This window comes from Bubalus kerabau, chromosome 22 (assembly GCF_029407905.1).
Source record: "Bubalus kerabau isolate K-KA32 ecotype Philippines breed swamp buffalo chromosome 22, PCC_UOA_SB_1v2, whole genome shotgun sequence".
NCBI lineage: Eukaryota > Metazoa > Chordata > Mammalia > Artiodactyla > Bovidae > Bubalus > Bubalus kerabau.
Window position 1 is genome coordinate 20038873 of NC_073645.1, and position 13916 is coordinate 20052788.

A 13916-nucleotide genomic window follows, 5' to 3' on the forward strand; every position below is an offset into this window, starting at 1 on the left:
TTTTTATTTATTCCAACTGTTATTTATAAACTATTGAATTTTATATTGTAATATCTGATTCATGACTAAGTTTAGAAAATGAAGTTAAATCTTGCATTGAGGCTGTCTGGATATGTGTGTGTCTCAGTGTGTGTCTTTGTCTCTGGATAATATTATTGAGATTAATTAGTAAATGTGCTCTATTTAACTGGCTTAAAGAAAAGTAAGTGCTTACAAACCAACAATTACAAATTAAACTAAATGAATTTCAGGTTCACGTGAACTGGAAAATGTTCAACATTGAATTATTACCTGGTAATACAGACATGTCTTTAGAACCATCAATAGGTAAAATACTTCTGTTGTACCTGGATTTACTAGAGGTCAAATAAGACTATATTCTATCGATTGCAAATTTGTTAACAAGAAAAGGAACACAATGTGGGAAAAACTTTTAAGGGAAGTGTTTTCGGTAAAAGAAGGTATGAAAAATGGAAAACTGCTGAAATAAGTGAGTTATGCATCATGAGGGGTTTTCCTGGTAGCTCAGCTGGTAAAGAATCCACCTGCAATGCAGGAGACCCTGATTTGATTCCTGGGTTGGGAAGATCCCCTGGAGGAGGGCATGGCAACCCACTCCAGTATTCTTGCCTGGAGAATCCCCATGGACAGAGGAGCCTGGCGGGCTACAGTCCTTGGGGTTGCAAAGAATCAGACATGACTGAGCAACTAAACAAGCATATTTGCTGCATTTTGGGGAAATTCCTCAGAGCTATCTTCACATTTATTCTCTTTTCTATTGTAGCCACTGTAGACCTTGTTGCTGCTACTGCTAAGTCGCTTTAGTCGTGTCTGACTCTGTGCGACCCCATAGACAGCAGCCCACCAGGCTCCCTCATCCCTGGGATTCTCCAGGCAAGAACACTGGAGTGGGTTGCCATTTTCTTCTCCAATGCATGAAAGTGAAAAGTGAAAGTGAAGTCTCTTAGTCGTGTCCAACTCTTAGCAACCCCATGGACTGCAGCCAACCAGGCTCCTCCATCCATGGGATTTTCCAGGCAAGAGTACTGGAGTTGGGTGCCATTGCCTTCTCCGAGAGCTTATCCTGTCTGTATTATGTTATTTCAATGGCTATTCCAGGATTTTCTAATTGTATTTTAAAATGATTCTTTTAAAATATCAACTTGTTTGTGTTTCATTTCTTTCTGCTTCATAATTCTTTGCCTGTTCTTAGTAACATCATTCCTTCATTAATTTTTGTGTGTGAGGCAGTTCATTTTCTTCCAGAGTGAATTTATGTACTGAAGTTTGATCTTAAAGGCTACTTTTATAGCATTTAGATGGAGTTTGGAATTTAATTCAGAGAGAAGGTTACTTTTGTTTGTTCTCTCTCTCTCTCTTGCTCTTTGCTCACATTTTCCTGCCTAGTTATTTTGAAGCTGTCTTTTTCAGCCAATCCTATCCCTGTGGAATGGAACAAGATTTTCTATTACAGATTACAAGCCTTTGGTTCCAGAGTAAATTGAGACTATCACAGTTCCTGCATAGAGCCACTGGAAGATTTTGTTTTCTCCCTGGGACTTTCTTTTATTATTATTTAGGATTTTCTTCTTCTTTCTCCTGACTTATATCCACTATGTCCTGGTTTCCATGTCTTAACTCTTTTTTGGTTTACTCCCTCATTTTAGTGAATCATTACCTTTTTGGGAAAGAGTACATGTTCTGAAAATGTATTGATTCTACTCACATGCTTAATTGATAGTTTGGTTGTAGAACCCTATGTTGGAAAAAAAATTGAAAAGTATTTAAAATTTGAAGGTATTACTTAACTTTTCTTTAGCCATTTGTGTTATCATTGAGGAATCTGATTCTATTTTTATTCCCAATATTTTGTATGTGACCTACTTTTTCTCTTTGAAAGATTTTAAGCTTTTTATACCCTGATTTTCTGAATTTCACCATGATTTATCTTGGTATAGTCATTTGGGTGAGCATTCAATGAGTAATTTCAGTGTAAATTCATGCCCTTCAGTTCTGGGACATTTTCTTACATTTTTAATATAGTGATTTCTTCTCATTTCTCTTTTCTCATTTTCTGGAATTCCTGTTAATTGGATGTTAGATTTTAATTTTTAAATATATTTCATTTTTCACTTCTAAATTTTTTTCTGTTGGGGGGAAGTTTTTACAATTTTATCTTCAAACTATTTATTAAATATTTAAGAGCATTCTTTTAATTTTCAAGAGTGCCTTCTTGGCCTTGGGATATTCCTTTTTTTATAGTATTTCTGCTCTTCTTTCACTATCTTTTCTTATATATCTGAGTATAAAATAGTGCTTTTGTTTTGCTTTCTTCTGCCTGCTGCATTGTCTCTCTTCTGTTACTTTTTCTGTTTGGTTTTTTGTTGTTTTTTTTTTTACCAAAAAATATTTCTTTTTAAAAAATCTATATTTGGGGAGCTTTTTATTAAATTTCTTACTATCCTTGGCTCCCTAAAGTTTTTATATTTAAAGGCAAGGTGCTTGAACATTAATTGGATTGCTTATTGATTAGTGGGCTTTATTGAAAGAATCTAAACGTCAATCTCGGTGAGCATTTTTCTTGAATTTTTACATTTCTTTGTATCCCTGGGTTGGGAAGATCCCCTGGAGAAGGAAAGGTAGTACTGAATCTCCAACAACAACAAAAAGAAAAAAGGAAAACCCTTTACTTTTATTCTTTTAAAATTTAAAATAGTGAAATGTACTATTCATATAAAAGAGTATACAGAGGAGTATATATAACATATATATGTACCAGGTTTGTTCTTACAAGAAATATAATTAGCTACCTTTCAGTTCCCTCTTTTAATTTTTCTAAGGCCTTGAGTTATCTGTACCCTCTGTTCTGTTACCCTCAGGATACAGAGCTTCTTAGAATTTTATATAATTGGGGACAGGAAAAGGTGCCCTAAAATATTTATGTAAGGCCAATATAGTTTATATAGTTTAACTTTTCTTCACATTCAAATATTCTATCCACTGAAACTAAGAAAGAGGGACTTTAATATCTTTAATAAAAACTTAATAAAAATAGCAGCATATCCAAAGTGTTGGTCATCTAGGAAGTATGAGTTGCAAGGAAACTGGCAGGGATGCCTACTCCAGCAAAATCTTTCTCATCACCTGTGATAGTGTCTGAAGTCCCACATTTGTATTTGCTCTGTTTAATCATGGAATCTTTTAGATATTCAAGATTCTCCCTTCCTACTGGTTACTCCATGAGGGGTCATGTCTTTTTTTTTTTTTTTAACATTCCAGTAAAACTTTATTTACACAGACACGTAGACTGGATTTGATCCGTGGGTTTGCAGACCATGCACTTGGCTGTAAAGAACCTTGAAGCCATCAAAACTGGTTGCACAGGTGTCCCAAAGATTGATAAGGGCTCCATTCTGTCCCCTCCAAGAAGGACAAAAGTCAAATTTTATTCTAATTATTTTGTATGGTGCTTTGGTGTTTTGATGTGCTTTTGAATGAGTGATCTCAATCCTCATTTTTGTCCCTTCTCCCCTCTTTCTGTGTATATATATCTCTAAATGTTTCCCATTCTTCTTCATTCTTTCCCTTGAACTCACCGAATTGGGTGATTTTAGAGTGAGGCTCGGAGAAGGCAATGGCACCCCACTCCAGTACTCTTGCCTGGAAAATCCCATGGACAGAGGAGCCTGGTAGGCTGCAGTCCATGGGGTCCAGAAGAGTTGGACACGACTGAGCAACTTTACTTTCACTTTTCACTTTCATGCATTGGAGAAGGAAATGGCAACCCACTCCAGTGTTCTTGCCTGGAGAATCCTAGGGACGGGGAAATCTGGTGGGCTGCTGTCTATGGGGTCGCACAGAGTCGGACATGACTGAAGCGACGTAGCAGCAGCAGCAGCAGCAGCGTGAGGCTCTTCCACATTCATCCTTGCTAAAATCCTGGCTTCCTTTTAGGGCCCTCATCTATACAGGGTAAGAGGCAATGTGCACTAGTATAAAGAGCACTTCTCTGGATCATTAGGCAGAGCATGCCACCAGATTGCTGTGTGACTTTGAGTAAATTACCTAGCCTCTCTGAGCCTTCCTTTGCTCATCTATCAAATGAAGGAGTGGTTAGTAATCTCTAGAATCCTTCCAGCTCTAAGCTTGTGCATTTTAGGAAGCTACAGCTTAAACTCCTGACAACTGTTTGAAGTAATTAAATAGGATGTCACTCACAGACCTTAATGAAACTGCCAGGAGGCCACAGAAATTAGTCACATGATCTTCTGTAGTTGGCACCCTTCTGAAGCTGGGTGGGTAGGGTTACCAGCTAACTTCAAGAAATCTGAGAGCATATCCCACTAAGGGGAGAAAAGGAACACAAATGACTCCAGGAGGGGTTATGTCTTATCATTAGTACAGTTTCTGGCACATAGTAAGTGTTCAAGGAAATATCTGCTGAATAAATATTAAGTTAACAAACTTTGCAGAGGACATTGGGAAGGATAATACTTGAAGCTCATGTTCAACTAACACTTGTTTGATAATTGAAGAGAGTAATAAACCTATAATTTTTTAACCAAGAAATGTGAGCACTTTAAGCTAGATCATCCAGGCTGTTGGTATCTCTATTTTTCCAATTCTGGTTGCACTAGATTTTTGTAGGTAGGAGTTTGGACTTAGAGATCAGCAAAATAGGGAGACAGTCATTTTAAAGAGAAATTTTCTCTTTAAATTAATACCGTTTATTTCTTTAATTATGAATGTAATAGTTATTTGTATAATGCTTATCAATTACTAGAAGTGTGCTTACGTTTTTGTAAATGCATATATAACCTTGCTATCCCTAGAGTGAAATTTAATTTCCACTATATATTAACTGTCTTCGTGAGGTACAAAATATTCCAGAATCCTTTCTTAAGCTGTTTCAATATTCTCTATATTCTGACTCACTCTTTTAACCATCGTCTTTCCTTCCTGTTTCCTTCCCTTTTTGTGTGCTAACCTTAACGTTCTAAAAAGAGGGCAAGAGTGGATGGTGGTTGTGTGATTCAGATGGAAGAAGAAAATATGGAAGAAACAAGTTTGGGATCGTATAAATACACAATCTAATTCTTTCACAACATGCAGATTTGCAAGGTTTTTTAGGTGAATATATAACGCGAGTGAAGTTATAATGTGTGTACTTCAGAAAAGAGGAGTGAACTTTTTTAATGTGAAAAAAGGCAAAAAATTACATCAAAACACAAAATAACTTCATCTTCCCAATTATCGTCTTTTTTGCTATTAGAAAAACCCTAGCTTCTCTTTCCTCTGTGATGTGTGCCCATGTCTGACCTGTATGAAAATTAAGATGGGTGAGAGGAGGACAATGTTTAACACAAAATAAAATCCACGTTGTGAACATGTTCTTCATTCCATATTGGCATTCCTTTCTGTATCTATGGAAGATTTCTGTTTGTGTTTTATACAGGCATACTGGTAGAAGATACATAAACACACCGAATGTGTACTACCACTCATTTGCTTTTTCCAGGAGGAATCATGTAGACTAGTAGAGAGTGATAAGAAAACTCCTTAAAGGCAAAAGGAGTATTCCACAGAATACATTTTTATTAAAGGATGGAGACAGTCTTGTGCTACGGTTACATGTCGATGTTTTCAAAGCATACTCTAAGAGGATGAAAAATGTTTACAATAAAGATTTTTAAAGGTGTTTTTTTTTTTTCAGTCATAAGCAGCAAATGTACTTCTTCATAATGTATGGAACACAAAAGACAGGAAGCAAAAATTCGATCGTAGTATCACTTTTACTATTTAGGCATATCCCTCCGCTCCAGTCCGGTTATTATTGTTATTTTTTTCGTTTTTAAAAAGGCAGTTTCCGCCATAAAAACCTCCACCCCCTCCTGAGGAAAGTAATTTATGTAAAAAAGTGAGGCCAATTAATAGGCTTAATTTCAGAAATCCACTAAAGGACACAAGAGCCATATTGGCCCCTGGGGTAAACCTAATCATATTAATTGACCTCTTTGTCCAGCCCTATGTGGGGGAAGGATTCCTTTGATGGGGATGAGAGACTTTCTTGTTGAACGCTGGTTTTCAGATGCCTTATTAAATATGTCATGGTTGGGGTTGACTATGTCTTCCAGAGCTGCTTGTAGCAGCTTCCTTCATTGACATGAGCTGCAATGGCTGCTACACCCTGCGTGCCAAAAGCAAAGGGATAGGGGAGACGCCATTTGCAAAGCCGGAAATGATTAAAATCTCAGGTTTAGACCATTCCCAGTAAGCAAAGGTTTGCCCAGAGCCCAGTTCCTGCTTCTGGTGTCTTCTCTAAAGAGCATAGAGTGGACATGTGTCTCTCACTCCCTTGGCAGTAGGCTCTCCCCACCGCCTGGTAAGCCAGGGGGGAGCGAGCCACTACTGTGGCAGGCACCCGGGAAGCGCGCTTAATTAGAAAGGTCAGCGGCAAGCCCAGTTCAGCGGCCTAGTCTAACCAGGGCGAGGGGCGGACCCTGCCGGCCTCCGTCCTCTTCCGCTCGACTCAGGTGCGGCGCGGATCCCTCCGCCGCAGTAAGCGCTCCCGGTAGCGCTCCGATAGGCTTTTCGGCAATACCCGGATGGAAGCATAATGGCCGCCATCAGGGACTCGCAGGCAATGGGGACCACGACAGGTATTCCCTGTGAGCGGGGCCGCTCAGACCTGTTAGGATGCCGGGACTTGTAGAGAACGAGTCAGGGGGCAAAGGGCGAGTTTGTGGGGGCTACAAAGCCCCCACGAACTCGCTCGGGGCTCCGCCTCTTGTGATAGGAAGCGTCTGTTAAATAGTCCCGGCCATTCAGCGTTTCCGCCTAACTTGTCGCAAAGTTTTTCTAGAGAAGTCAGTCCTTTGACTCGGCGCTCTTGCAGCTTGCCAGAGCTAATCTTCAGCGTTTTAGCCTGGGCTTGCTTTACGTCGGGGCTTTTTGAACTCCGCACTCTACCACAGTCCAGGAGCTGGAGCGGGAACGCGGCCCAGTGTGCCTCCGCACGCCCGAGGGGTAGCAGAACCCCGGAGGAAGGGGCGGATCGGGCGCGGTGTTTGGGACGGAGCGGGGCGCGCGGCGCTCGAAGCACTTACTCGGCGCGTTCCGGGACTGGTGGAGACTGCATGGGTACCCCTCAGACTGCACCCTTCGAGCTGTAGGTTCGCAGGCCCAAGGCAGCCGGACTCGACGGCTCCCCATTGTGGGTTCAGTTTGTGGTCTTTGGAGATTTTTTTTTTTTCTTCCAGATATGCTCACCTCTCTAGCGCGCGTTCCCTTCTCCAGAGTTGGCCAAGGGCGCTCTTCCGTGCAGACCCCAACCACACCCAGTGGCAGATGGATTTCTTTGTAACTGGCTTTCTTAGTCGTAGGGTCCATTTTGAGTCTGTTCTTAACTTGATGGTCCTCATTGTCAAGTAGACAGTCTTCTTAGAAGACTATGGTAATTGAAGATATATAAGGTGACTGTATATAAGGTAAATGTTATAACTCTTAAGTAGACCAATGAAGCAGATACGGTAGCTTTAAGGTTCTGAGTGCAAAAATTAAGGTTCAGGTTTTTTTAAGGTTTAAGTTTGGGACCATTTAGTGTTTGTGAGCTATTAGCGAAAACATTCGTTGGATATGTTTGGCTATAAAAACTTTAAAAAAACTGTAGAAAAATAAATTAAGTCAGTGTTTAAAGAATACATAATAATGTTGAACTTTGTACGGTTGTCACAGTGATGAAACATGCCACCAAACTGTATATAAGGGTGAGAATTTTCTTAACTTTGAGCGTCTATGTTTTGGGCTTAGTGTACTGATAAAGTTGAATTGTTTTTCAGGCAGGAAGGGATCTGACTTCAGTGTATTCTAAAGTTTTTGTCTTCAAGTTGAACATTTAGCAACCACTTAAATTGATTCAATGAGATACCCTAACGTCTTTCAGAGTTTAACTGCAAAACAGTTGAAGTGGATTCATTATCTTTCAGCAAAACGGAATTTTCTTGAAATTCAATAAGACATTGCCTTGTATTAACATTTTCAGGGGGTTAGCATTTCACGAGGACGGTAAGCGTAGTAGACCATGTTGATTTTTGTTAAAATTCTTGTACATAAGTTCCAGATTCAGAAAATTAACAAGAGTGTGGAGAAGGAGAAAATGTAGGTATCTAACCTGTTTTGCACGTCCAAATTTTTCTTTATTGTTGCCATGGAAGTAAGTATAAATATCAGTTCAGAACGTTTTATGTCTTTTTAGGGAAGGATAAAAGGACAGCAACCAGAGTAAATATCTGCTGTGCACATTGATAATGTACGAGCTTTTTAAATGATTGAGATTTTTATCATCACACTTAAGATCCTCTCCTATCCTCTCTGGTAGCAATATGGTGTATTGTGATCCCCAAAGTGTTTATATTTTGAAACATTCCAGACGGGATATATTTTAGAATAAGTCTGAAATTTGACTTTGCTCTTTTAATTTACTTTTATTGTTTACTTTTCTGTTTGTAATTGTTCATGTTGAAGCATTGTGTGCTGTAGATCACCTAATACAACTTTTTTTTTTTTAGTGGTAAAAGACTTGGACCTTTCGCAGTTTCCTTCAGTACTCTACTAAAAGTTTTTGGCAAAACACTATAAACAAAAGAAAAAAGTTAAAGTTGAAAATTTTCTTAATTATCTTATCCCAGGTGTGTAGGCTATGAGTATTTCGCTTCTGTGTGGGGTATTGACTTCACATGGTGAGCAATTTTCATGGACCTTAGAAATGAGAATTAAGAGGTAGCATTGTCATGGTAGGGTATCTGGGTTGGAATCAGATCCAGATTCTAATTCTCGCTTTGTGAGTTGGGACAAGACATTTTCCCTATCGTGTAATAAATGAAGATAATGAGATTGATTTTAAGCTCCCTTCTAAGCTTTGAGTTTTGTGACTTTTGTAAATTTATGACATGTTATCACTAAATGTCAATGATAGGTTATTTAAGTGCAGAGATTTTTTTTTTCCCAAATTTATATACCTATGTTGACTATGAAGCATAGTTGAATCAAAAGCTTAAGAACATTTTACTGAGTGTTTTTGCAGTCAGAATTTTAAAATTTTGGTCTTCATTTCCAGATATCATCTCTCCTTTTGATCACTGTTCCTGATTGTGGCTTTATCCAAGCATTAAATTGTGTGCCTTTTGTTCCTTGAAGAAAGAGGTATGGTGAAGATTGAAGTACTATACTATACAATCTATTAAGTAGTAAGTTAATATATTTTAATATTAGACTGAATAGAGTAATTATATAAGTTAAGTTATAGTTTTGTTTTTGTCCTAAGTATAATATACACATGGGTTTTCATGTTAATATAAGCAAAAAAAGTAGGTTTTTTCATAGTTGAAGTTTTAATATTTCATTAGAAATCTAAAGATGATTTTAACTCTTATCATCCTTCTAAATGTAAAGGTGACGTTACAGGGCTCCTGGGTAATGAATGATAGAGATAAATATGGTAGGAAGATGTTTTGAAGCTGTATAAATGGTCAGAAGAGTGTTTGTGTTTTGTTCTAGTAAGTGCGAAGTAATGCACACAAAGAAAAATTATCTAATGTATATTTGTATTGTGATTAATGATATCAACATTCTGAATCAGAAAAGGGACACTACAGAGTTAAGGCTGGTTTCCTGGAAACAGTCATCTGAGTATCCTTGTGTGGACAAAAAGAAGGAAAAATACCTACCAACAAATCCATGGTGATGTAAGGAACGTTTTGCACTCAGTGGAAAATACCGTACCTTTGTACAAAAACATGGCTTATCTATCTGTTGAAATACACGTGTCTCTGCTGTTTTGTATTCAGTAGGTTCTGGGATATCACAGTATCATACAGTTCCCCTCACCAGATGTATACCTATAACTATAACTCTGGTATAAATGATACCAGGTTATCATTTATGTTCTTTACCTGTGTCATTTCTTCTTATATGATATTTGTTTGATCTCTTACCATTTGAGATTCACATGGATACTGTGCTGCTCCTGAGTAGACAAAGTAAATACTGAGTGCCAAGAGTATTCTTGACTAGGTGTGAGCCGAACTACTCAGAAAAAGTAACATGATGAACAATGAGAGCTTCAAATATAATGAATAAGAGACTGCTGTATGGTGATTGACCAAAATGATTTGAATTATTTGAACTTAAAAATTGTGAACAAAATCTGACTAAAATTTTAAGATCGTGATTGGTATGATTGCTTGAAACAGATGTCAGAATATTGGAATGCAGGTTCATGACTTAAAGCTTAGGAAAATTAAGTGGATTTCACATGGGTCTCATTTCAAGAAGTACTAATTTATATTGGCCCTTTGGAAAGTCAAATAGTTTCAAAATAATGGTAAAGTCATCACCAATTCCTAATTAATTGCTAGTTGGAGGTTATGGCTGGCAGACGATGTGTGTGTGTATATATATATATATATATATATATATACACACCCACACACGTGTGTGTGTGTTTGTGTGTGTGTGCATGTATGTTGTTTCATCAGCTCAGTATCTCTTCATTTGGGAATCATCTATTCCCTGTTATGAGTAGTTGGTGGCTTACCTTATCAGTCTGTCTTACAACTTGGCCCAGTCATCCTTGTTGCAACAATGATTACCTGTTACTCAAGCAGAGCCAATCAAAATCCTTAGAAATTGATGTATGAATGCTGGGAAAACGGTGATCCCTTTTCTCAAACATTGTTAATCTGGGAGGATGCTAGTGACTTTCTTTGCCATGTATATGAGAATCCTATCTGTAGTAGGTGAAAGTGAAGCCATATAGAGATGGGAGATAGATGGAGATAGAGTACTACTTTTAGTCTCAGGAACGATGGTATCAGATATGTGTGGTTTTCTTTTGATTCTGTCTGCTAGCTTGGTGTCCTTTCCAGTCCCTGGGGCTAAAATTCTGCATATAAATTAGTTTGAATTGGATTGTAGCAGAAAACATCCTGATGAATATATGGCCCTTAGGAATTTAGGATCTATAACTTCAAGTTGGTCATTCATATCCATCCACAATTTGCCCTTTTCCTCTACCTTATAAGAGCTTTCCTTTAGTCATACATGCATGCATTCATTCACTGTACATGTATTTAGTTCTTTGTTCAACCTACAAATATTAATTGAATACATAGTAATATGTACAAGTATGTGCGCCTGCCTGTGTAGGCGAGGATTATACATACTAGACTGAGTGGATGGTGGGCTTTCTCTAATACAGCACATTTTTATGTAATAGGTTACATAGATCAACAAGCATGTGTTGAGAATAATCCATGCTGTACTTAGCTTTTTAGTAGTATATAAGTATAAGAGGATGTCTTTGTCTTCAGAGTGCTTATAGTTCAGTTAAGGCATCCAGATTGATATACATGAGACATAACACAAACAGCTTAAAAGGATAAATGAACACAGTTGTATGGGTTGTAAGTCTGAGTTCTGATAGAAAGTTAGTGAGGGCTGGCCCAGTCTAGGAAAGTTTTTTGAAGGAGGTATAATTTCAAATGGATTTTGACTTAAGAATTGGGTTTTGATAGACGTAAAGAGTAATTGAAGAACAGATGGAATGATTAAGGGCTGATCCGAGATGGGTAGGAGATTGGTTTGACAGTAACAATTTGTATTTTGGGAAAATGAGAGATAATGGGAAATAAGGCTGGCTGTTTTAGGTAAGCCTGTATATGAGGTATTTGGAAAGCCAGGCAGAAATTTCGCTTCTTTTTACTGAAGTGGGGCTTTCTTTGAATAAAATGCTTGTATTGCTTTCAGTGTGATGCCATTTTGTGATGCTAAGATATAAAATAAGTTTATTCAAGTGGGTGTACATTTATTTGTCATGGAAAAGATCTTGTTGCTAATCCATCCATCTGCCTGGAAAATTAAAAAAGTAATGAACCTGAAATGCTGTTCTTTGTTTTTATGTGCAACTAGTTTATTTCTTCTTACTGCCTCCTTTTTTAAAGATGCCCTTAGTACAGTGATGAAACACACCCCATCCCTAGAGATAAAGCTAGTTCAAAATTAATGTAGCAGTAGTTATAAAAATATTTGAAAAGAGATAAGGAGTGAAGTTAATGTTTGATTACTCCAGATATTAGGAATGATGTATAGGTTAATGTGTCATTCTCATTAAATGCTGTTGTATTCTAGCATGCCAGGGTGGCTGACTTTGGCTGTAAATGACTAGGTGGTATATACTTTAGGTTTAATGGGCCATACAGTTTCTGTTGCACCTGCCAGTTGTTGTGTAACACCAAAGCAGCCATAGGCAATATGTAAATGAATGAATGTGGCTGTGTTCCAGTGAAACTTAATTTACAAAAACAGGCAGCAGGCCAGAACTGACTGTTGACTATAGTTTGCCAACCCCTGTCATAGACTTAATGAAACATTTCATTCCACGACCTCTCACAATAACATCTACCCACCTGCTGAAATCTTTTTCCTTCTCTCCAGTAACTGTAGATGAATTATCTTTATTCTTTTCTAAGTTCAACTCTCCCACTTGCTCACTGGATTACATTTCTTCTCACTTACTGAAGGAGATTACTTTGTTCTTGTTCATTGTTCAGTTGCTCAGTTGTGTCCGACTCTTTGCTACCCCATGGACTGCAGCATGCCAGGCTTCCCTGTCCGTCACCATCTCCTAAAATTTGCTCAAACTCATGTCCATCGAGTCAGTGATGCCATACAACTATCTCGTCCTCTGTGCCCTTCTCTTGCCTTCAGTCTTTCCCAGTATCAGGGTCTTTTTTAATGAGTCAGCTCTTTGCATCAGGTGGCCTAAGTATTGGAGCTTGAAGGACATTACCACTGCATTTCTTTTCTTTCTCTCTTCCATCAGTGATTTTAACAATTTTTACTGGGTCATTTTTTATAAGCATGCAATCCTACTATCATTTCTTTTACCTTTAAAAAACAAACAAAAAATTCCCAACTCCTCTGTTTCTTGGTCCTTTGTAGTAAAATTCCTTGAAAGAGTTATCTGTACTACATCTCTGCTTCTCTTAAATGCATCCTATTTTCTCTTAGTACTTGTGAACCTTTCTCTGTAACTCCACTTGAAACCATTCTAATCAGTGTCACTAGCACTCTTGACATAAAGTCCAGTGATCAGTTCTCAGTCTTCATCTTATTTGACAGAGTTGATTGTTACGATTCTGGAACCACTTTCTTCAGTTTGCTTTGAGGGTACCAGTCTCCTAATTCACCTTCATTCTCACTGGTCTTTTCTTTCAGTCATACCAGCTCTTCTCTTTTTCCTCTAAATTTTGGAACATCTCAAGGCTCAGGCCTTGGACTTCTCTCTTTTTTTACTTATCCTTTGGTGATTTCATCCAGTTCTACCTATAAAAATAACATACACATGCACATTATATACACACACACTAATAATTTCCAATTTTATCTTAAACCTAGAGCTCTGTATTCAGTTATACATTCCATGTTTCCACTTGGATGTCAACTAGATATCTCAGATTCTACATGGGCAACACCAAACTCTTGATATACTTTCCAAACCTACCACCCTCACACCATCTTTCCTTAGTAAATAACAACTCATTTCTTCCAGTTGGTGAGGTCAGAACTTTCAGAGTTATCCTTGATGTGTTTCTTTTTCTCATGGACCAAATTTAGTCTGTTAGTAAATCCTGTAGTCTCAATCTTCAAAGTATGTTCAAAATCTGACCATTGTATCATTGTCTTTACTAAGCTACCATCTCTTACCTGGGTAATTGTAGTCTAATAATCTCCAAAGTGATCTCCTTGCTTCTGTTTTTGTGTGTATGCTAAGTTGCTTCAGTCACGTCCAACTCCATGTGACAAGTCACATGTGACTCCATGTGACTGCAGCCTGCCAGGCTCCTCTGTCCATGAGA

General features: G+C 38.0%; 1 protein-coding gene across 15 annotated transcripts in view; it reads left to right on the top strand.

Annotated features, from left to right (window-relative positions):
• The window catches only part of ZNF518A (zinc finger protein 518A), a 55076-nt gene that overhangs the window by 21004 nt on the left and 20156 nt on the right, over positions 1-13916 (top strand). For 4 of the 15 annotated variants that reach the window (XM_055560748.1, XM_055560751.1, XM_055560749.1 and 1 more), the window contains exons 1-2: positions 6750-7213; positions 9116-9201. The gene's annotated coding sequence lies outside the window, so the exon portion shown is untranslated. Of the gene's footprint in view, positions 1-5780; positions 6383-6434; positions 6660-6749; positions 7214-7243; positions 7488-8567; positions 8688-9115; positions 9246-13916 lie in introns of those variants that run through there. The other 11 variants (XM_055560752.1, XM_055560754.1, XM_055560761.1 and 8 more) reach the window with 11 other exon arrangements.